This window comes from Salvelinus namaycush, chromosome 30 (assembly GCF_016432855.1).
Source record: "Salvelinus namaycush isolate Seneca chromosome 30, SaNama_1.0, whole genome shotgun sequence".
Lineage (NCBI taxonomy): Eukaryota > Metazoa > Chordata > Actinopteri > Salmoniformes > Salmonidae > Salvelinus > Salvelinus namaycush.
In genome coordinates, this window is record NC_052336.1 from 10,442,197 (window position 1) to 10,467,310 (window position 25,114).

Sequence of the window (25,114 nt, forward strand, 5' to 3'; positions counted from 1 at the left end):
ATACACACACACACACACGCACTATCCACACACATACACATGGATTTTGCGTTGTAGATATGCGGTAGCGGAGTATGGGCCTGAGGGCACACAGTGTGTTGTGAATTCTGTAATGAATATATTGTTATGTTTTTAAAATTGTATAACTGCCTTCATTTTGCCAGACCCCAGGAAGAAGGCAGCAGCTAATGGGGATCCATAATAAATACAAATACCACCTATTGGTACCAATAGGTGCCCTTTTTTCAAGGCATTGGAAAACTTCCCTGGTCTTTGTGGTTGAATCTGTGTTTGAAATTCATTGCTCGAATGAGGGACCTATAATTGTATGTGTGGGGTACAGAGATGAGGTAGTCGTTCAAAAATCATGTTAAACACTATTATTGCACACTGAATGAGTTCATGCAATTTATTATGTGAATTGTTAAGCACATTTTCACTCCTTAACTTATTTAGGCTTGACATAACACAGGTGTTGAGTCAAGACATTTCAGCTTTACATTTGTTATTCATTTGTAAAAATGTCTAAAAAGATCATTCCACTTTGACATTATGGGGTATTGTGTGTAGGCTAGTGACACAAAATCTCATAGTAATCAATTTTACATTCAGACTAACACAACAAAATGTGGAATAAGTCAAGGGGTGTAAATACTTTCTGAAGGCACTGTATATCAAGCAAATAAGTGCATTTCACTCAGGGCGCTGCATTCAGCCTCATTTAACCAGGCTACCTGAGTCAACCAATTCACCACACAACAGGACCCGGTCTGCACGGTCTCACAGCTGACTGAAATATGTACAGTAATGCACTGTCCTCAAATTAGATCAGGCTCCCCCTCACCCCCAGTAGCATCATACAGTGGTATTGAATTAGCTTGGTGCAGCAGGGAGAGCTGCCGAAAGACAATGACATTAACAGGATGTTATCTCAGGCTGTTCTCAGCTCTTTACTTGATCATGGCTTGTTTACGATAAACACAGGAAGTACAGGCGAGAGCGAAAGCGTGGGTCGGAAGCCGGGCCCTTGTCACACACAAGTGTTTCACATTCACTTCCACAAACGCTGTGTCACATATACACAAGTGTAGCCATCCATTTTGTTACGACACACACACACAATGAATGGTCCTGAACAGTGATATTCATAGAAAATTTATAATTAAAAGCCAATATCTAGGTTGAATCAATCAGACTGGGTAATGTCCTGTTCTCTCAAGATGTAGCTAGTTATGGACATGATGAGAACCACTGCTTGCACATTCAATATCATAAGTGTTCCTTCCTTCCCATACTGAATAATCAATATCTCCCTGTGCATGCGAGTAAAGCATTTTCTAAAATGGAGACAAAAAGAAAACACTGGAGGAGGAAAGAAAATGAAAAGGAAAGAAAGAAGAGAGCATTGTTTCCAGTCAGTGCAGCCAACCACATCCCTATTTCTGGTTTCATAACCCCTCTGTTAGCAGAGCCAGGCCAGGCCAGGCCGAGGCGTGCTGGCTAAGTGCCCCAGCCCAGGACCTCCCAACCCCTCCCATCACAGCAGCCTGCTAGGGTCTGGCGCAGAGCCTCTCTCACGGTCCTCCCTGGCCCTGCCTCCACCACCACGGCACTGATCATGGAGCCATAATGACTACTCAGTACACTAGCCAATGAACTACTGACACCCCCTCAGAGAAATCTCAGCAAGTACATCATAGAAATATTATGAACTACACACTCAAAACCCTTAAATAATCAAAACAGAGTGCAGTACAGTAGATTATACAACGGGTGGGTCTAATCCTGATTGGTTAAAATCGCATTCCAGACAGTGTCTATTCCACAAGATACCACTGGCTAAATCTATGACGTTGAAATGCCTATTTACTCTGTTCCATCTGACTGTGCAATCCACTGTCTCATCAACCCAGCCAAGCAATTGACATATACGTTGTAAAAAAGCATCTAGACATTATCTTCCATTTCTTTTAGACTAGCATTTGTGTTTCAACAGCGGAAAATTGTAATAACCTTGGTCTGTCTCTCTGACATTTGCAACATTGTTTCAACTTTGAAATTCGATCTCCAGCTGTCCTATGAACGTATCGGGAGTTGTGACGAGACAGACTGGCAGCTTTTCTCAGCCAGTCGAAATCATATATCAGCATAATTTTGATGCGTATTTACAAAGAAATGTCAATAGAAAAACAAGAAATGCAGCTAGTTTGCTGTCATTCCAGCTTCAGTTTGAAGTGATCGTGTTAGCTATCTCTTCTGAACAGTGGCCTGGCAAGAGAGCAAATGTTCTATGGCAGGCGAAATCGCTCATTTTTAAAGATGTATCCCCCAAAGAAAATTCACTGGAAAACAGCTTAAACAAATGCAAATGCAGCTACTTTATACTGGCTGTGTGAGGACAGACGCTGGAGACGAGAATCAAGTACAGGGAGTGAACATTTAAATGAAACACAGACAGGAACAGAATGCAGACAGTCTCTGTACTGGGGAAAACAAAAAAGGACAATAATGCTGACATGGGGATGAAACGGACAGATATAGGGAAAGGCAATAAAAAAGTGAAGGAGTCCAGGTGAGTCCAATAAGCGCAGATGCACGTAATGATGGTGACAGGTGTGTGTGATGAAGGGCAGCCTGGTGCCCTCGAACGCTAGAGAGAGAAACTGGGAGCAGGTGTGACAGTACCCCCACCCCACACCACCCTCTAGGAGTGCCACCAGGCGTCAAACCTGGGCAAGCCTGACGGGCCGGCCGAGGCGTGTGCGCCGGACGAGCCGGCAGAGGCATGGGAGCCCAACGAGCCGGCCGAGGCATGGGAGCCCAACGAGCCGTGAAAGCCCAACGAGCCGGCCGAGGCGTGAAAGCCCGACGAGCCAGCTGAGGCGTGGGAGCCTGTAGGGCCGGCTGAGGCATGACGTGGGATGGGAGCCTGATGAGCCGGCTAAGGCGTGGAAGCCCGACGAGCCAGCTGAGGCACCACTGGTTCCATCGGCAGCGGCACCCTGACCCGTCGTCACCGCCACAAACCAAAATCAAGAACTCCCGGATGCTTCAAATAGTGGCGTCAGCATTCTGTGAGGACAGACGCTGGAGACGAGAAGCAAGTACAGGGAATGAACATTTTATGAAACACGGACAGGAACAGAATACGGACAGCGTCTGGACAGGGAGGGAAAAAAACAACAATGCTGACATGGGGATGAAACAGAGGAAACAGACAGATATAGGGAAGGCAATCAAAACATGAAGTAGTCCATGTGAGTCCAATGAGCGCAGATGTACGCAATGATGGTGACAGGTGTGCGTAATGAAGGGCAGCTTGGCGCCCTCGAGCTCCAGAGAGGGGAAGCGGGAGCAGGCGTGACAGGCTGCACTGTTTGACGTGAATGTGTTAGCCAAAGTTGACTAGCTAGCAAGCAAGGGATAAGAAGGTTGCCAGCCATCATGGCAACGGAACATTTATAACAAACGACTGGAACAAAAATACTTAACGACTGGGTCGTGTCTCTGGCAACTGAACCAATAGAACGAATAAGCATAGTATGAATAAATAAAAATGAATAAATTCATCAAAATAATGTTAATGAAAATATGTCAATCATTATTTGATTATGTTGGTAACCCGTTGTATAAGAGTGATAATTCCCTCGAAGCTGGGGTTTAGAGGATACATTGGCACGGTTTGCAACAACACCCGTGCCAATATATCCTCCAAACACCGGCTTCTCGGGCATTATCACTTAAGTAGATTTGAAGTCTAGACAGTGTTGACCTCTGCTACTGAGGTGTTGTAGGGAGAAAGGGAGGGAAACACCAGCTTCAGCACCAGCTAGGCTTAATGAGGGTAATTTTCCATGGTGCCATACAGTTAAGAGTGTTGACATGGCCATATGGTCCATGTTTTGAACACTGAGCTGTCATAACCTGGTTGTTGTAAATTTTCCAATGAATCATATGAGTCAGTCAGTTGGTGAACCAGTCACAACAACTCAACTCTCTTTTCCAGCGAATACTGAGAGTACATGAACATTCCGGACAATATACCATTTTTTATACCAGTGTTGAATCACATGTGTCAGTAAGTCAGTGAACCAGTCACAACTGAGCTTCCAGAGAGCAGAAGCTGTATTTATTTCCTCCGAATGAAAATGATCTAACTATGAGTACATGAAAAAATATACCTGACATCAATATTATGCATACAGTATGTGCTTTCTACTGTATAGACTATTTTTACACAGCTGCAAACTGGGCAGGTGTGACTTTCCATAAGCATATGAGTCCACTGCATACTATAGTAGAAGCACTTTGATTGTGTGTGTGTGTGTGTGTGTGTGTGTGTGTGTGTGTGTGTGTGTGTGTGTGTGTGTGTGTGTGTGTGTGTAACGTCTAGGCCTATATCTGCGCTCTCCTGAACATGAAGCCAGGCTCATAATGTGACTAAACTTAGGTCCTACAATACTAGAATGTTTGTGTTTATGACCAACTATGATGTTTAACTATAACCTACTGTGCATGCAAACTGAAACCATACTCACACTAAATTTAGGCTGACCTAAAACCTAGAGCTGGTAAAATAACGAAAATTATCGATATCGACCAAACGTCCACTTATCGTGGGCATTTGGCTGATATTGTTCATTACGATAAATAACCTATAGGGCCCTACTAGAGAAATGTGAGGTTAAAAATGAAATAAGTTTCCTAATATGGGTGATTGTTAATGGGACAATTGATAGATGCAACATTAGAAGTAGTAGTAGTTTCAATAACTACTAATATAAAAAACTAACTGTGATGCACATTAATGTTATAAACGTATCGTTTAATTTACCGTTATCATGATAAATTTACTGAATTATCTGGATATGGATTTTTTGTCCATATTGCCCAGCTCTAATTCTGATTTGTCGGGGTGACAAATAAGAATGAAATAAAACATGTATTTCAAAATAAATCTCACCAAAGTAGTGCACTGGGCCTTCATTATTCCTGTAAGAGTGAACCAAAATAGCAGTCAGCAGCACGGGAAGAGAAATTCACATCCTCCCGCGGCCATTTATATAACCTCTCTCCTAGATATAGTGTTTGTAGAGCAGGGTGGTGAGATTGTTTGTAATCAATATCAAATTAAGGCCAGCCAGTCTTTCACAGATGTGATTTCTTTATCACATTAACAAAGGGTTTGTTACGCAATAATTGAAGAGCCCTTGATTACTATTGCAACACTTGGTAACACACCCACACAGTTATCACAAAGCATCCATTGACCCTCACTAATATCAATCAGTCAAGACTGACCAATCTAATGTTCAGATGCAGCAGTTCATTACTGTAGCACTAGACGAAAGCTTTCAGATCAGAGGATTAAAATTCACCCTGTGAGTCAGTCTGTGCACAGACTGACTCACTTTGTCCATCCCACCATACTATTTAATTCCTAGTACTAGTGTACAAGGCCCATCATTTGATCTGGTTCCACACACAATTCATATTCTCATTGCCCCGCCACCCCACAGTCTCTCCAAAGGCTGTCCTGAAGTTTAGTCTCTAATAGAGACGGCATGTGGATTAGGCCTACTAGCCTGGTTAAAACAGACTGAACGCCGCTCATAGAGATCCTATTAAATTACTATAGTGTTCCAATTCCTAAGGTCTATGACGCCACTACACTCAGGCGCTGTAGTTTTCAGTCTGGTTTAGCCAGGCTAGTGGATTACAGCTTCACCACAAATCAAAAAATGTAATCCTCCAGTAATTCCTCCAGAGCAGCAGCAGCTGAGGGTCTTAGGGCTCTGGGTCAGGCAGACGCTGCCTGCGGGTAGGTCTGATGGCCACATCTGTCCTCATTCTGGGGCTTTATATACAGACAGTTCACATCAGTTAAATGGTGCCTTGTCGTGAGGAGAGATGGGCTTATCGTACAAGCGTCTTTCGGTGCTTGAAAAGCACTAGGAAAAAAACATGTTTTATCACCAGGCGGAGCTGGGTTCAAATAAATGTGCATTTGAAATACTTATTTTTGGTGTATTTTAGTGTTTTTAGCCTACTATTTGAAACTATTTTCAAATACATTACTTCAAATTACCCTAGGACCAAACAGACCAGGGTTTAAAAACTACAATATGTAACTTTTTGGGCTACCCGGCCAAATTCACATAGAAATGCAAGTTATAGATCTTTAATTCTCATTGAAAGCAAGTCTAACAAGTGGTAGATCCTGTTCTATGTGCGTTATTTCTATGCTTCCCGTTAAGTTCCGTTTTTGCATCTTTTACTTTCGGCTTTGTTCAACAGCTTCAAACAGCTGAAAATACAATATTTGGGGTTATGGAAAATATATTTCACAGAGGTTTAGATGGTACAATGATTATCTACACAATGACTGATTGTTTTGTCACAAAATAAAATTAGGCTATTAGACTTTTAGCAACCAGGAAATGGCGGAACGATTTCTGCATAGTGCATGTTGAAATGCATGAATTTAAATATTTGTATTTGAAAATACACTCGACTGTGTATTTCAGTATTTTCAAACACATGCCAATATTCAACTACTTATTTTTTCTAAGAAAACATATTAAAATACTTACTTCGAAATGTTTTTGCAAGTAATTGAAATACCCTAAATTGTATTTGAACCAATGATGTGTAGAAATCCAGGACTGTGGATGCTATGTAAAATGGCCAATGATAGGCTTTGAGGCCTCCGGCCACCATATTGGCACTCCCCAGAAGGAGCAGACCTCCATAGGAATGAATGGAAATCTACAGTAATTCAAAAAATTACATATTTTAAAAAGAATTTCTTTGTTGTAGTAGGGTCAATAACATTAGTACGCCTAAAAAATATATTTTAAGGAATGTCATTTTACCTTTTAAAATTGTCATGTTCACTTCACTTAATATAATTTAAAAGTATGCATTAAGGTGTCTGTAGACATTAATAAATGCATTTCTATAGCTTCCCAAATCTCTTTTTACAATTGAGGAGTACCAAAATGGCTGCACGGTGGTTTCAAAACAGCGCCCCCCTGTCAGTCATCTAGGGTTAATACATATCATTAATTTGAACCCAGGTCTGTTAAAGGGACAGGGGGTTAGGGGTTACAGGAAAGCACAGCAGCACGTAAAATACGCAGGATTGAGCAAACATTTTGTGATTTCTGACTTGTAACATCAGCAGCAGTCGAGACAGTGACATGGGTGACTTGATTACAGAAAGGAGACAGACAGTAATGTCATTCAGGCATGGTGGCCTTTAAGTTGATCTCATAGGGCGTACAATTTGTCCTCTTTAAGATGTAGAAACCACTTAGAGATGTTGAAGATGTAGAAACCACTTAGAGGTGAACAAGTCTTGAAAGAGGTGGTGCAGACTGCCTGTTTGCACAAATAGAGGAGTCTATGCGGTGTTGTAAATCAGAACACTATCGGAAAAAGTAGTGTTCATTCTGAGCATACCGTGAAGGCCTGAGGCAGTGCTTAGAAGCTTTACTTCCAGTTGATGCCAAACATGTCAGTGCATTGATGTGTGTGTGTGTGTGTGTTTGAAAGGAGTGTGTGTAAATGGCAGTTTATGTGTGTATGCAGCATGGGAGACTTTAAAAACTTAGTGACGTGTGTAGTGGGGATTTGACAGCAGGGAGTGATCGTCGGTCACCCCGTATGCCTGAGAGCCAAAACACTCAAAGCTAGCAGCAGCTGCTTGGCCCAACTCCAGTCCTCCAGACTCAGCCATTGAGGACCAGACCAGAGAGTCTACACACCCTCCGGGCAGGGCCGCAGAGCAGGGCCAGAGGACAGGGCTACAGAGAACAGGACCAGACGGTTAAGCATCAGCCTCAACCAGTTACTGGAATTGTGATCCCCTGCTGATGACAATAGCTCCAAAAGACGACGTTGGAGAGGGCAACTCTGCATGTGCCTTAAGTGTAGCAGAGAGCACGCACTGTTAGGTTCTCAATTACAGCTGTGCTGCGGAGAACAACCAACCAGACAGCAGGAGTGACGCAGGAGAAGCTCAGGGAACACAGGGAGCTCTCATTACCCTCACTGCCTTCTTTGAGGACTACTGGAGTGGATGTGGATGGAGCCGGGAGAAGACTAATGCCTCCCCCTTTCCTCCCCATCCCCATTGTGCACGAGTCCCGTCATCATTGTTGATTAGGGCACAGCCTCTTTGTCTGAATCTGTGTCCTTCGTTGGGGCCTGCCCAGTGAATTATCACTAAACATCCTGATCCTAGGATGGAGTTTTGTATCTACACTAATATATCCAGATTTCCTCTCAGGTCTTGAGCTGTACACTACTTTGTCTCCTGTCGCCACGGAGACTCGCACTGCTCTCAATGCATCCCTTGTCTGTGCCAGCGGGCAACCCATATGTGCAGAGCTAGGGTTACAGGTTTTTTTTAAAGCTCCTCCTGTATTCACCAAGGAATGTGACCGAAAAGGACTCAGTCTAACAACCACACAGTCAGGAATGTCTGAAGCAAGAGTTTCCTACTGTGGTAGAGAGTTGAGCTAAATGAGAGGCTACTCTCTATAGCTGGTTGTGTCTGGTGTACTAGGGACTGTGGTGGGGCTGGAAAATGGAGATGACAGCCTACTCCTCAACACGACTCATTGCCAGATGCCCTTACTCAGTGTTTCTCAGCCAAAATCATACAAGTGTGAAGTGTACACTCCAAGTGTTACTTCTAGTAGTATACCATATCAACATGGTAATGACTCATTTCAGTGGTATGATCTTGACTGGGTGCTGTTAAATCACCACAGGATAGGATACCAATGAAACATCTTTCCAGGAAATAGGCAACAGTATATCAACGAGCAACCGAGCTGACTTTAGTCAGAGGATGGAAGATCGTTCAGCCTGAATGCCACAGGAATTTCCTCCTTTCACTGGATTCCACAGCTCCATTGTCCAGAACCTTCACTGGTTCACTTACCGGCTGGTGTTAGAAAACTACAAAAACACACATGCCCACTTACTCTTTCGCTATACAGATGTGTCTAATTAAAAACTGGACGCTGACTTGAAAATGGCACACAAATAGCATTTATTCTATGCCAGGAGTATATAACTCTTACCCTACGAGGTCCGGAGCCTGCTGGTTTTCTATTCTACCTGATAACTAAATGCACGCACCTGGTGTCCCAGTGCCTGATTAGAGGGGGGGAAAAAATGTAAAAGCAGTGGAACAAGCTTCGAAGTCCAGATTTTAATTTGAGGGTTCTATGCCATTTAGCAGTTTCTCCTTTTTAGAAAAAAAGGCATTATCCTTCTCATGGAATTAATTTACACACCAGAGCAGTAGCATACATTACTCTCGATACAGTTGTTATAGTCCTCTTTCCTAATTGTATCACCTCTCATAAGTACGGCTTGTTTGGAATGAAAATCATGCCTACAGTAGGAGTGAAGTCATGGAAAGATTGAGGTATGTAGGTACTGTGTGAGTTGTAATAGCATGTGTATCTTACACCCCCCCCCCCCCCCCCCCTTCTCTCTCAACCACCTGTGGATTACCCGGCAGTGGTTCTGACAGCATTTAAATGCCTCTAATATAAGAACATAGAAACCCAGACAACAGCATCAAGGCAACTTAATTTCTCCTTTCTCGGTCTCTCATTCTCACTCTTTTTTTCCCCTCACAGTCACACACACAGTCACACACATACAGAGCACATTTAGGGAACTGATTAACCCCACTTATTCTTGCATTCAGAAGCAAAAAACAACAGAGACATGGTTAAGTGTATTACGGAGTGAAAATGTCAATAAAGCCACTAATTCACATGCATAATCAGCTAACAATGGGACAAATGAATCAACAAATTAATTCCGATGGCTTTTGCACACTGCATCCAAGCATGTGGGTCTACTTTTGCATCAAAATAGTCTTGCCAAGGCGAACCTTAGTCAACACCGTAGTCAACCACACACAGTCTCATTTCCTTAGCAACCGGATTCATTTCCCTGACAACAGGGCAAGGACATCTTCATAAAGGGAAGCTTCAACAGCTGCAACAGTCAGTCAGCCTCAGTCTTTGACAAATTATGTTAGTGAAAGCAATGATTGATGTCATTACCGGAGCACAAAATATATAAATTAACCTGTTTTCTGGATAACTCTGTTAGAAGCAGGCTATGGTTTTCTATCCGACAAGGACCATGTCATTTTCAGTTCAGCCCACCAAGGTCAACTATGTTGCAATAGGCTTAGAACTCCAGAGGGTTACAATACGTTCATATATTGAAAAGGGGATTGACCATAGGCCAGGGGATTCTTTCATCAAAACAGCAAGGCCATTTCTATAGCTAAAGGTTGTGCTTTGTCAGCTGGAACAGGGTTTCCCAAACTCGGTCCTGGGACCCCCCCCTGGGTACACGCTTTGGTTTTTGCCCTAGCACTACACAGCTAATTCAAATAACCAAAACTCATCATCAAGCTTTGATTATTTGAATCGGCTATGTAGTGCTAGGGGGGGGGGGGGGGGGGGGAACTAAAAGTGCACCCAGGGTGGGCCCCAGGACCGAGTTTGGGAAACCCTGAGCTGGAAGACAGAACATACTTAGTTGGCATGATGAGTAATGTATTACATGAAGATGTTCCAATCCACCGCTGACCTCACCTGAAATCAAGGCTCTTCTCATCTCCACTGTCAGGTAGAGGCCAGTGCATCACATACAACTGATGACAGTCCTGGTCCTTGTGTGACTGACAGCATGATAAAAGGATGATATGTGGGGTGGCGGCCACATCTAGATGATTCAGTTGCTCGCAAGGCAAAACACAAAAGCATCCATTCGCTCACTGTGGTGCGGTCTTCTCAAAACAATTGACCAGCCAAAGTCCATCCAATCTCAGCATCCCTTCCTGCCTCCTCCAGCTTAGGGTCAGTGTGTTCCTCACTATTCAGCCAAACAGGTCCTCAACAAGCTCTCTTCAAACAGAGACCCAATCATGAAAAATCAGTCATTAACTAACCGAGCACAATGAGTGTCTGTTGAACATGTTTCCAGTCTGCAACCATCCCTCCAGCTACTGCAAACCTCGCTGTGGCATGCAAGAAATAACCATCCGAGAGAGAGCATACAGTACATCCGAACAATAAGAACAAATCATACATTACAGTCCAGGTCCATGACACAACCTGTAAGACATAATATTGCATCGTTAGACTCACTTCGTAATAATGAGAGCTTACATCTTTTACATTAGCAATGCATTGTACTTCCATATTAGCAAAGTATTCAGATAAATACTCACCAAACCAAGGACCGCACCCTCTAACCCTCTGTTCCAATAGGACAGTAATGGCGATGAAGTCACTCCACTTATTCATACTTATTTGTTCCAACTCAAAATACCAACTCTAAATAATTGGCATTGTCGTTGATAAAAAGGACACCCTGCTTTCAGCTAAAATACTGTAGCTAGGGGAGCTGTGAAAAGCTTGGCATCGTCAAATGGCACTTATCCAGTTAGGGCGCTGTCATAGGCATAACACAATGTCCTTGAGCCGCAAGCATAAAGAACGCAAAAAAAAACGGGATCAAAATAGAGAATAACACCCACACACAGAGACACACACCCACAATCATACGCAAGGCAGAAACACGCACACAGTGTAAACGCACACATTGACTCAGTCTACTTACACACATGCATAGAGCTGTCATCTCTAGAGCATATGTAGAAGTATTTGTAGCTAATTGCAACACAAGCACACAGACTGTGGACTTTTATCCATCCCAACATTTAGGGAGTGTGAGTTCACGTTGGAATGTTTTATCGCCCAGCCGCATGACAGTGGATTCTGATGAGTGGTTTCACAAGGGCTACCAGTGGTTTCCTGGAAATGGAACAATTAACTGAACAATGACGTGAAGAGCACTTTCTCCACTGATGGGATGGAGTACTCTAAGCACCACATCACTATAACACCCATCTACTTCAAACGGGAGAAACAAATGAGCCCTTGCAACAAAGACCCTTTTATGTTAGTTTACAAAAATTATGATATGGTCAAATATCACATTTTTGGAATGTGTATACCACATCAAGTCTCATTATTGAAAGAGAAATGTGATGACACAATTATGTATGCAACTTTTTAATTTCATACCTCCTTGCCATACTTCTTATAATGATTCATCATGGTTTTTAGTCTATATGATTCATATAGGCCTATACGCCTCCAAGGCAGTCTCACTGAGTCTTCTCAGCTCTTCAGAAGAGACTGCCGGTGCTCAGCACTGCAGCCTGAGACAGAGGGGCTCAGGGTAATACTAGCTGGATGAAATCTGTATGTAACAGCTGCTATACTGCATATTGCAATGCTACACACTGACATCCAAACATCTTGGAGCTAAAAACAAGCATTTTGATGCACCTGCGATAGCATCTGCAAATCTGTGTACGCAACAAATAAACTTTAAATTTGATATTTTTGGTAAAACATTGAAATCTAAAGCCTATTGGAAAATAAAAACTGTTTGAAAGTGTTAAAAGAAAGCACATCCTCAGACTGTGGGTCTGCTTTAGGGGAATTTAACTAATCTACAGTGCCGTCGGAAAATATTCAGACTCCTTGACATTTCCACATTTTGTTACGTTACAGCCTTATTCTAAAATGTATTAAATTGTTTGTTTCTCCCTCATCAATCTACACACAATACCCCATAATGACAAAGCAAAAACAGGTTTAGACATTTTTGCTAAAAAACTGAAATATCACATTTACACAAGTATTCAGTCCTTTGTTGAAGCACTTTTGGCAGCGAACACAGCGTTGAGTCTTCTTGGGTATGACGCTACAAGCTTGGCACATCTGTATTTGGGGAGTTTCTCCCATTCTTCTCTGCAGATCCTCTCAAGCTCTGTCAGTTTGGATGGGAAGTGTTGCTGCACAGCTATTTTCAGGTCTCTCCAGTGATGTTCGATCGGGTTCAAGTACGGGCTCTGGCTAGGCCACTCAAGGACATTCAGAGACTTGTCCCGAAGCCACTCCTGCGTTGTCTTGGCTGTGTGCTTAGGGTCATTGTCCTATTGGAAGGTGAATCCTTGCCCCAGTCTGAGGTCCTGAGCAGGTTCATCAAGGATCTCTCTGTACTTTGCTCCGTTCATCTTTCCCTAGATCCTGACTAGTCTCCCAGTCCCTGCTGCTGAAAAACATCCCCACAGCATGATGCTGCCACCACCATACTTCCCCGTAGGGATGGTGCCAGATTTCCTCTAGACGTGACGCTTGGCATTCAGGCCAAAGAGTTTAATCAGACCAGAGAATCTTGTTTCTCATGGTCTGTGAGTCTTGAGGTGCCTTTTGGCAAACTCTAAGCGGGCTGTTATGTGCTATTTCCTGAGGAGTGGCTTCCATCTTGCCACTATACCATAAAGGCCTGACTGGTGGAGTGCTGCAGAGATGGTTGTCCTTCTGGGAGGTTCTCCCATCTCCTCAGAGGAACTCTAGAGCTCTGTCAGAGTGACCATCGGGTTCTTGGTCACCTCCCAGATTAAGGGCATCCTCCCCCGATTGCTCCGTTTGGCCGGGCGTCCAGCTCTAGGTAGCCTTGGTGGTTACAAACTACTTCCATTTAAGAATGATGGAGGCCACGGTGTTCTTGGGGACCTTCAATGCCAAATAATTTTTTTGGTACCCTTCCCAAGATCTGTGCCTCGATATAATCCTGTCTCGGAGCTCTACGGACAATTCCTTCGACCTCATGGCTTGGTTTTTGCTCTGACACTCACTGTCAACTGTGGGACCTTATATAGACATGTGTGTGCCTTTCCAAATCATATCCAATCAATTGAATTTACCACAAGTGGACTCCAATCGAGTTGTAGAAACATCTCAAGCATGACCAATTGAAACATGATGCATCTGAACTCAATTTTGAGTCTCATAGCAAAAGGTATGAATACTTACAGTTGAAGTCGGAAGTTTACATACACCTTAGCCAAATACATTTAAACTTAGTTTCACAATTCGTGACATTTTATCCTAGTAAAAATTCGCTGTCTTAGGTCACTTGGGATCACCAATTTATTTTAAGAATGTGAAATGTCAGAATAATAGTAGAGAGAATTATTTATTTCAGCTTTTATTTATTTTATCACATTCCCAGTGTGTCAGAAGTTTACATACACTCACTGAGTATTTGGTAGCATTGCCTTTAAATTGTTTAACTTGGGTCAAACATTTCAGGTAACTTTCCACAAGCTTCCCACAATAAGTTGGGTGAATTTTTGCCCATTCCTCCTGACAGAGTTGGTGTAACTGAGTCAGGTTTGTAGGCCTCCTTGCTCACAAATGATTTTTCAGTTCTGCCCACAGATTTTCTATGGGATTGAGGTCAGGGCTTTGCGATGGCCACTCCAATACCTTGACTTTGTTGTCCTTAATCCATTTTGCCACATCTTTGGAAGTATGCTTGGGGTCATTGTCCATTTGGAAGACCCATTTGCGACCAAGCTTGAACTTCCTGACTGATGTCTTGAGATGTTGCTTCAATATTTCCACAGAATTTTCCTACCTCATGATGCCATCTATTTTGTGAAGCGCACCAGTCCCTCCTGCAGCAAAGCACCCCCACAACATGATGCTGCCACCCCGTGCTTCACGATTGGGATGGTGTTCCTCGGCTTGCAAGCCTCCCCCTTTCTCCTCCAAACAAAACGATGGTCATTATGGCCAAACAGTTATATTTTTGTTTCATCAGACCAGAGGACATTTCTCCAAAAAGTACAATCTTTGTCCACATGTGCAGTTGCAAACCGTAGTCTGGCTTTGGAGCAGTGGCTTCTTCCTTGCTGAGCGGCCTTTCAGGTTATGTCGATATAGGACTTGTTTTACTGTGGAAAAATATACTTTTGTACCTGCTTCCTCCAGCATCTTCACAAGGTGCTTTGCTGTTGTTCTGGGATTGATTTGCACTTTTCGCACCAAAGTGCGTTCATCTCTAGGAGACAAAACGTCTCCTTCCTGAGCGGCATGACGGCGGCGTGGTCCCATGGTGTTTATACTTGTGTACTATTGTTTGTACAGATGAACGTGGTACCTTCAGGCATTTGGAAATTGCTCCCAAGGATGAACCAGACTTGTGGAGGTCTACAATTTTTATTCTGAGGTCTTGGCTGATTTCCCCATGATGTCAGGCAAAGAGGCACTGAGTTTGAAGGTCGGCCTTGAAATACATCCACAGGTACACCTTCAATTGACTGAAGTTATGTCAATTAGCCCATCAGAAGCTTCTAAAGCCAAAACGTCATTTTCTGGAATTCCCAAGCTGTTTAAAGGCACAGTCAACTAAGTGTATGTAAACTTCTGACCCACTGGAATTGTGATACAGTGAATTATAAATGAAATAATCCGTCTGTAAACAATTGTTGGAAACATTACTTGTGTCATGCACAAAGTAGATGTCCTATCCGACTTCCCAAAACTATAGTTTGTTAACAAGAAATGTGTGGAGTGGTTGGAAAACTAGTTTTAATGACTCCAACCTAAGTGTATGTAAACTTCCGACTTCAACTGTATGTAAATAAGGTATTTCTGTTTTTATGTTTAATACATTTGCAGAAATTTCTAAAAACCTGTTTTCACTTTGTCATGATGGGGTATTCTGTGTAGATTGCTAAGGATTTTTATTTATTTCATCCATTTTAGAATAAGGCTGTAACTTAACATAATGTGGAAAAACGTCAAGGGGTTTAAATACTTTCCGAAGGCACTGTATACTGAACTATAAACGCAACATGCACACAATTTCAGAGATTTTGCAGTTACAGTTCATAGAAGGAAATCAATCAAATTAAATAAATTCATTAGGCCCTAATCTATGGTGTCCACATGACTGGGCAGGGGCACAGCCATGGGTGGGCCTGGGAGGGCAAGGGCCCACCCACTTGGGAGCCAGGCCCAGCTAATCAGACTGAGTGTTTCCACACAAAAGGGCTTCATTACAAACAGAAATACACCATAGTAGAGAAATTAACATTAAATTCCCTGGAAACATCTCTGGTGGACATTCCTGCAGTCAGCATGCCAATTGCATGCTCCCTCAAAACTTGAGACATCTGTGGCATTGTGTTGCATGACAAAACTAGAGTGGCCTTTAATTGTCCCCAGCACAATGTGCTCCTGTGTAATGATCATGCTGTTTAATCAGATTCTTGATATGCCACACCTGTCTGGTGGGTGGATTATCTTGGCAAAGGAGAAATGCTCACTAACAGGGATGTAAACAAATGTGTGCACAAAATGAGAGAAATAAGCTTTTTGTGCATATGGAACATTTCTGGGATCTTTTATTTCAGCTCATGAAACATGGGACCAACACTTTAAATGTTCCATTTATATTTTTGTTCAGTATACTGCCAATGGCCTTTTGAGGAAATCTAACTCGATATTACTGACAGACTCAGAAAGTTGAGCCATTTTTGACAGTTAAAAAGACCACATAACAAGTCTGTCCTGAGGTAAACTAATGAGTCACAGCTCCCTCAGACTTGTCCATCAGCGTGTGAGAGAACAGAGATGACATTCAGACAAAGGCCGGTGCCTGACATTCCTCCATTACATGACACTCAGCAACTCCTTATATACAGACTTCTCGTATGGATCCAGGCAATTAGCCAGACCACCTGGTCAGAGGTTAGTCCTAGGGTCTGTACTGAGGTCTCTTTTGTTCACATCAAGAGATGGTGTCAACTTTTTATTTGACACGGGGGAAATTAGCCTGTTTGATTTTGGGTTTGGTGTAGTGGTGATTAGTGCACTCATCAACGATTATCAGCCAATGACAACCAAACTTAGCTACCATACCCCCGTACTGCACAACCTGAGCATATACTGGGAATAGTGGAAGGAGGTCAAGCCTTCCATCTAGTTTCCCTCCTCTATGTTGCAACAATTACATCCAGTAATTCTCCAACAATTACATCCAGTAATTCTTCAATCTGCTAAAAGTGGTCTGGTAATCATCATTTAAATGAGGTGTGAAGACTGCCTACCTGGCTGGCTGCTAAGGCACATGCTGGGTAGGTAGTGGCACACCTCACAAAAGGCAGCACACAACGCGCAGTCTGAACCAAACTCTGCTGACTGCAGGTGTTCTGGGCTTTAATAAGAGTGTCATTGACTGTAGAGTAGCTGACTGAGGAATAGAGGTAGTAAGATTTGAATCATTATAGAGTAGCAGACTAGAGGCTTAGTCTGTCCTGATGCAACAACAATTGTGATAATGGCAGGCTGAGTCAGACAGACGGCCAACTGTCTGTTGTGTCCTGACTCCTGGCTGAGCAATGAGCTATATCCTAGTCAGTGTGCCTGCTCACAGTATGCCAGTAATGATACAATTATGAAACAAATGTTTGCAATGGGTCCCATGAGGCTCAGTTGGTAGAGCATGGAGCTTGCAAAGCCAGGGTTGTGGGTTTGATTCCCACAGGGGACCAGTACAAAAAAATGTATGCACTAACTACTTACTGTAAGTTGCTCTGGATAAGAGCGTCTGGTAAAATGACCAAAATGTTTTCATAATACAGTATTATTGTTAGCTGGACTAATTTGTATATAAAGGGCATACCTTCAAATCTAAATAAAACAAATAACACTTGATGTACATAATGATACTAGAACTTCAACAGGTCAACAGTGACGTGTTGTGACCTACAGGTAATGTGATTGTTTCCATTATATCAAAGTTAACCCTCCCACAGAACACATTACATTAGTGCATGTCTGTGACAAAGGTAAATTGTCAAGTTGGGCCTTTTATAACAGAGGAGTTAAGAACAGCCTAAGGTTAGTATGTAGATGATCATATAGAATGGTCTCTTTTATCCTTTAGCTGCTTCGGAGGAACCTTGCTCCCAATAATGTCGTCCTCATGCCCATCTTTTTCGGGGGTAAACTTCCTACGCTTATAGAACACAATAGAGGCGGATATCCTGGGAGTGACAACAGGGGGACTTCACCCAAAAGGTCATGTCCACCCAATGCTCCTTTGACCTCACAGCTATGTTGAAGGGAACAGGTATGGAGAACACGACTTGCCAATAGATCAAACACGTTCTGCGTTACAGCATTCAACAGCAATGGAAAGCTAAATGCACAAGTTATAGCCTACATCCAACCCGCTCCTGAATCATTTTTTACAACCAGACATAACATAGAGGAATAAATCCTCTACCAAAACAACAATACGTCTGCTACATAAATGTCATTACTCACCTAGAAACTTTGTTTTGAACGAATAAACCCATTGTTTTAGTCAATTTTCATATCTCACTGAGAGTGCATAACATTTGTCAGTCTGTGTTGCATGCATACAGTATGATCATGATGGGTGGGTGGTTGTGGTGAGGGCTGTGGTTAGTAGATTAGTAGAAGGCCTAGGCTGGAGGCCCTGCAGTCAAAGTTAATTAGTCAGATTAGTCCTCATTGTGTGTTCCCAGGGATTAGCACACTGGCCACACTGAAGCCTCCTCATGTCAACCAAGGGAGGGGGGGGGGGGGGGGGGGGGGCAATCGAAGGCGATGGGCATAGTGAGACGGAGGAAAAGTGACCTGTGACCTTGTGTGTGTGTCTCGGTCTGTGTCTGACTGTCTGCATAAACAGTGCTCCAGCTAGGGGGCTTTGGTAGGGGGGCACAAATTCTTCCCCAGGAGATAGAGGAAGGAAGTCTTTAGCACTAGGGAGATGTAGATCTGTCTGGACCCCACCCAAAACACAGCGATAAGAGAGAGGATCAGGCTGGGACCGGCCAAATCATCATCATGCCAGTATCTGCTCGGAGGCTGAACTTTCATTATTTTATAAATTGGAACAAAGTAAATTCTCTGTGAAACACTGATGTACGTAAGCAGAGGGAGCACTAAAGCAAATGGAGCATTTGAAACTCTCAGGGGTTCCAGGAGGTGGAGGAGCGGCACTAGTCGTCCACAAAGGAGAGCTAGTAAGGGAGAGTGTGTACACATGTTCCACTACGCGGGGGTGGCTCTGACAGATTGTGGCGACCCCCGTTCTCAAGAGACCCTGCAAACAGACACTTTCACTTCCTGTTGTAACTGCCTGTATATCTTCACTGTCTGTACTGTCTTTACCACCAATGGAAAGATGTTGAATTCAACATGGCGCTGCATACAGCATGTCCCTCATTGTGTCTTCTTCACCCATACTGTAGGTTCCATGACCCAGTTGAATATAATTCTTCCTCCGATCCAGTGGAATCAACAGCTAAACTCTTTAATATATTTCTCCCCCTTTAAAATCAGGCCCCTAAAAGTTAAGGATTTTAGGGAAGTTAATAATTGCTGACAAATCAGAATATTTGCCTGCAATATGGTCCGACACACAAACAAACAGGGTCAGACAGACAGCCATACAGGACTGTTTAGACTGATCTGACTGCTCTACTATGAGGACACTAAACACTGACATTACAGTGACTCACTGATCCATGAGCAGCAAGCCCCTGCCTCAATGGGTCTGTCGGGTCTATGTATTTAGTTCTGCCACTGGCAGGTGCATACATTTCTCCACTGAGTCAAAATGACAATGGGTTAGTGATGTAAACAGCCAAACGATACACATAGCATATGCAAAGCCCAATTATGCACTGGTGACATCTATATGCAGATGGTTCTTCTTTGCTAGCGCAGACGGAGCTGTTTGACATAAGAGACATTGAAATGGCATCAATACCTGCTTACGAGTCTACACAGTTTTATATTATATGCAATTCACCACACAAGGGAAATTATCCAGACTGAGGATGGTTTTGTTGGGGTTGTGCCAATGCACCATTCTGACCCAAGTTGAAGGCACTACAGTCTGCAGTGGCCAGCTGTTACACCCAGCTGTGTGGCAAAGGATGAGACAAGATATTGCCATCTTATTTGTCACGTTCACTGTAACTTGCCTGTTTAAATCCACATTCATGCATAGCCATGCATAGCATTGATTGCATGATGATAGGAGCATCCACGTTGTCCATAACATGAACAGTATATTGTTCTTTAACACTTTATATAACAGGTAAACACCCATTTTGCTCTTTACCTGTGAAAGTACCACTGAAGGTCAAGCCAATAACCATTCCTCACAAATCGAAAGCTCTTGAAGACCTGACTATTTGATCTGCGCTGATTCCTGGTCTGTCTGCTACAATGACAGTTCATCAGAGCAAAACAAAGAGATGACTAGCCCGGTTTCTAGACCAAGCATGTTACCCGTATTGCAAGGCTGATCAGCTAGGATAAACAGGTGTGAAACACAGCCTGAACGTGCAAAGCGAGAACATGAAATCCATGTTTGGTTTTGCTTTGGAGGAAGGGATGGTAGCATCTAACAATTGGATTTAATTATTTCCTGGGCACCGTTCGCCGATGCATTCCGAATCAGAACTATCCGACCAAAGCGTTGCCAAACAGGCACATGTCGGTAAACGCGTCACACAGTGGTATAGTGTTCTACTGCTAGTCCGAGATACATACTCGGTCTAGAAACTTGGGTTAGGAAATGCCCAATTTATACCCCCAGTAAATGTAATCTTTAAACTAGGCTCTTTTCCAGAAAAATAAACATTGCTCAATCTCATGATTACACTGCTTGGTAGCCTACTAAGAGGGAGAACCTCAGATGTTCTTTTTCATTCTTCCAACTATTTTTATGAGTCAAATACAGTAATACTCTCAGATTTGGAGGCCATAAGGGGCAAATCAATGCACACCACTCAATGTATTTCTAATTGTAACATATGGTATTATTATGTGACGAAACACACGAGGCTTTCAGATTCCGTTTTTGTAGGAAATAAGCAGAAGATCCATCCTGTTTATCTCCCATGGGCAGGCCACTGATAAACAAAGGAAACCTGATTAGCTGAAAGGGTAAATATCAGGCGATAAACCATTGAAATAATATTCTTAAAAGAGATACTGCTGCATATTTATAAAAACATAGCCTTTATTATTTCTTAATGGGATCGTTTTTAGATGGACATGTCACAGACACTACAGATCTGGTTCTCTATATTTTGATAAATATGCCCATAATTATTATATAGGCTACCATTGTGCAGATCAAAAACTGATTGTAGGTTGAATAGATTAGATGTGTACTTGAGCAAATATTTTTTATAATGCGCTACAATACAAAAGGTAGGTCCCCACTTATTAACAGGACAAGGTAAAGTTGATTCAACGATCTTCAAACGAGATACGCTTTTACTAGTCTCTGTTCTTTAGACCAGGCCTGCCCAATTCCGGTCCTGGAGGGTCGAAACACTTGTTTTTTGCTTCTACCTGGTAGTTAAATTGTACTCAGCTGGTGTCCCAGGTCTGAATTAGTCCATGATTAGGAGGATGAAAACCAGAAGTGTTTCGACCCATTAAGGCCGGAATTGGGCAACCCTGCACGAGACCGACTGGTTACCTCCTACAATGTAGTACCTCTCTACTAAAGTACTTACAAAGCGAAGGTGAGCCTGGGATATGTGGTTGGATTCGTAGGCTACATTAAAACCAACATTGTAACACGGATAGACAACATACAAAATAATATACTTTGAAATGTGCAATCTAAATTTATGCTCAGAAAATGTGACAACTTTTTACACTGGGGTAGCCCACCACAAAGAGAAAATTCCTCTCAGTAGATTACATCGTATTAACACTTGCGCAAACCCAAATTAAGAATGCGTTTTACCTGTTGTAGGCAAACGTATACCGGTTGTCTCCAAATATAGAATGAACGTATATTAGAGACGACTTCGTGGTGGACGAATTATTCTCTTGTCCACTCTGCAAGTTTAGTTCCACCGCGAGCGAAATGTTCTCTGGGTCCCCGTGCGCAGACTGCGCGCGCTCTTGAGGGCTTGCTTTTGAATGCGGAAAAGATGTTCATCAAGTAGTTACGGTATACTCCCACCCACATGAAGAGCGAACAGAAGATGATTTGACAAATCATCTTTTCACATCAATATTTTTTTCAAGGATGATCAGATTAGTGAACAAACTATCAGAATTGTGCTGCCTGTGTAAACGCAGCCCACGTGTCTCCCCAGATTGGTGTTGCTTGCATGATTTTGTCTTTATCTATTCTGTTACCCTTCCTGTTAGGGGTGCAGGAATGAAACACCAGGGAGCAGCAATATACCTTAAAAGGACATTCACCAGGAGTTTGTTATTGTACTGTGGATTTTATTGCATGGATTTGAATAGCTGTATAAACTGCAATTTGGATGAGTCGATACAGTTTTGAAGTATTTGCAGTGAGAAGATATTACAGATTGTGATGGCACAGATGACTCATTCAGTGTTCCCTGACTTGTGTTCCCTAAGTGTCAAATAAAATTCACAGATTAGCAGATATATACTGCATTTAGGTCCAAACTGTACTTTCCCAGGACAATATTTTTTTACCATCTAAAAATGACATATGTTGTCTAACATATTTGCTAAAATTCTAATTGTAGCTAAAATTAGACTTCCCTATGTGTATAAATGTAATTACAGCCAGTGGATCATCTCTGTTTCCCAACCCTGGTCCTTTAGTACCCCCAACAGTATTGTAACCCTGGACAAGCACACCTGATTCAACTAATCATCAGGCAGGTGGCCTAGTGGTTAGTGTTGGGCCAGTAACTGAAAGGTTGATGGATCAAATCCCCGAGGTGACAAGGTAAAAAAAAAATATTGGTCGTTCTGCCCCTGAGCAAGGCAGTTAACCCACTGTTCCTCGGGTGCCGAAGATGTGGCTGTCAATTATGGCAGCCCCCCGCACCTCTCTGATTGAGGGGTTAAATGCGGAAGACACATTTCAGTTGAATGCATTCAGTTGTACAACTGACTAGGTATCCCCCTTTCCCATCAAGCCCTTTGAGTTGTTTGTCAAGGGCTACAACAAAACTGTGTAATGTTGGGGACCCTCAAGGACCAAGGTTGGGAAACAGTGATTAGCTAGTGCACACAGTGGATTCAGAAATGACTTTTTCAACATTGTTACAGCCGTATTCTAAAATGTATTTTAAAATAATCTACACACAATACCACATAATGACAAAGCGAAAAAAGGTTTAGAAATGATTTTTAAAAATAACTTATTTACATAAGTATCCCTTTGCTTTGAGACTCAAAATTGAGCTCAGGTGCATCCTGTTTCCATTGATCATCCTTCATATTTCTACAACTTGATTGGAGTTCACCTGTTGTAAATTCAATTGATTGGACATGATTGGAAAGGCTGTCTATATAACGTCCCACAATTGACAGTGCATTTCAGAGAACCCCCCCCCCCCCCCCCCCCCCCCAAAAAAAAAACACATGAGGTCAAAGGAATTGTCCATAGAGCTCTGAGACAGGATTGTGTCAAGGCACAGATCTGGGGAAGGGTACAAACAATTTTTTTTCAGCATTGAATGTCCCCAAGAACACAGTGGCCTCCATCATTCTTAAATGGAAGAAGTTTGGAACCACCAAGTCTCTTCCTAGAGCTGGCCGCCCAGCCAAACGGAGCAATCGGGGAGAAGTGCCTTGGTCAGGGAGGTGACCAAGAACCCGATGGTCACTCTGACAGAGCTCTCGAGTTCCTCTGTGGAGATGAGAGAACCTTCCAGAAGGACAACCATCTCTGCAGCACTCCACCAATCAGGTGTTTATGGTAGAGTGGCCAGACGGAAGCCACTCAGTAAAGGGCACATGACAGCCCGCTTGGAGTTTTCCCAAAAGGCATCTCAAGGACTAGATAAACAAGATTCTCTGGTCTGATGAAACCAATATTGAACTCTTCGGCCTGAATGCCAAGTGTCACGTCTGGAAGAAACCTGGCACCCTCCCTACGGTGAAGCATGGTGGTGGCAGCAGGGACTGGGAGACTAGTCAGGATCTAGGGAAAGATTAACAGAGCAAAGAACAGAGAGATCCTGATGGACCTGCTCCAGAGTGCTCAGGACCTCAAACTGGGGTGAAGGTTCACTTTCCAACAGGAAAATGACCCTAAGCACACAGCCAAGACAACATAGGAGTGGCTTTGGGACAAGTCTCTGAATGTCTTTGAGTGGTCCAGCCAGAGCCCAGACTTGAACCCGATCGAACATCTCTGCAGACCTGAAAATAGCTGTGCAGCAACGCTCCCCATCCAACCTGACACGCTTGAGGAGCTGCAGAGAAGAATGGGAGAAACTACCCAAATACAGGTGTGCTATGTTTGTAGCGTCATACCCAAGAAGACTCAAGGCTGTAAATCGCTGCCAAAAGTGCTTCAACAAAGTACTGAGTAAAGGTTCTGAATACTTATGTAAATGTTATTTCAGTTTTTGCTTTGTCATTATGGGGTATTGTGTGTAGATTGAGGGGGGAGAAACAATTTAATACATTTTAGAATAAGGCTGTAATGTAACGATGTGGATAAAGTCAAGGGGTCTGAATACTTGACTGTAAGACGCTGAAAATGTATAAATGCAGGTGCCAGTTGTGAAAAAGGAGTTGAGTAATGCCACCATCTACAGGTCGCCATACCGGACATTTCAGCAAGGGGTTGTTGACCCCTTTACCAAAGAGGTGTTTGTTTGCATTATATTCTGAACAAAAACTCAGCTCCCTTTTGAAGTAGACCAGCCACATATTGTCACTTATGACTCATAAAATGGTTTCCGAACTAACTTGGTCACTCATCACTGAAAGGGGAAAAAAAGGGAAAACAGCAACATTGGTACTGTACCTGACCAATTATACTTCCAATATCCCCACTAGTCCCATCCAAATATAAGACAAGAGTATGGACTCTAGTGTTAATACATATAACGTGTATAGTAACTATATATTCATAACAATAAATACGTTTTCATAATGGGTAAATTACCAAAGGGAAAAGATTACCTCCCACACCTATGGATCTTTGAAATATATTGTATACTTTTTCTAAAATCATTATGTCCTCTAACTGTAATTCTATGAGTCTGGGAAAACCTCTAAAAACGTTGCTGTTGTAATATAGAGCTGTGTGTATGAATGAGTGATTTGTCCCCAGCCAGCCAGTAATCTATAGGGCTGTGTGTGTGCACGTTACCTGACTAAGGCCAACTGCTAACACTGTC

At 42.8% G+C, this 25,114-nt stretch overlaps 1 protein-coding gene across 1 annotated transcript in view; it reads right to left on the reverse strand.

The window, feature by feature from the left end:
- The window catches only part of LOC120024860 (adenylate cyclase type 2-like), an 80,703-nt gene extending 57,599 nt beyond the window's left edge, over positions 1-23,104 (reverse strand). The window contains exon 1 of the mRNA XM_038969190.1: positions 21,727-23,104. The gene's annotated coding sequence lies outside the window, so the exon portion shown is untranslated. The remainder of the gene's footprint in view (positions 1-21,726) is intronic.
- Between the last annotated feature and the right edge of the window lie 2,010 nt (positions 23,105-25,114).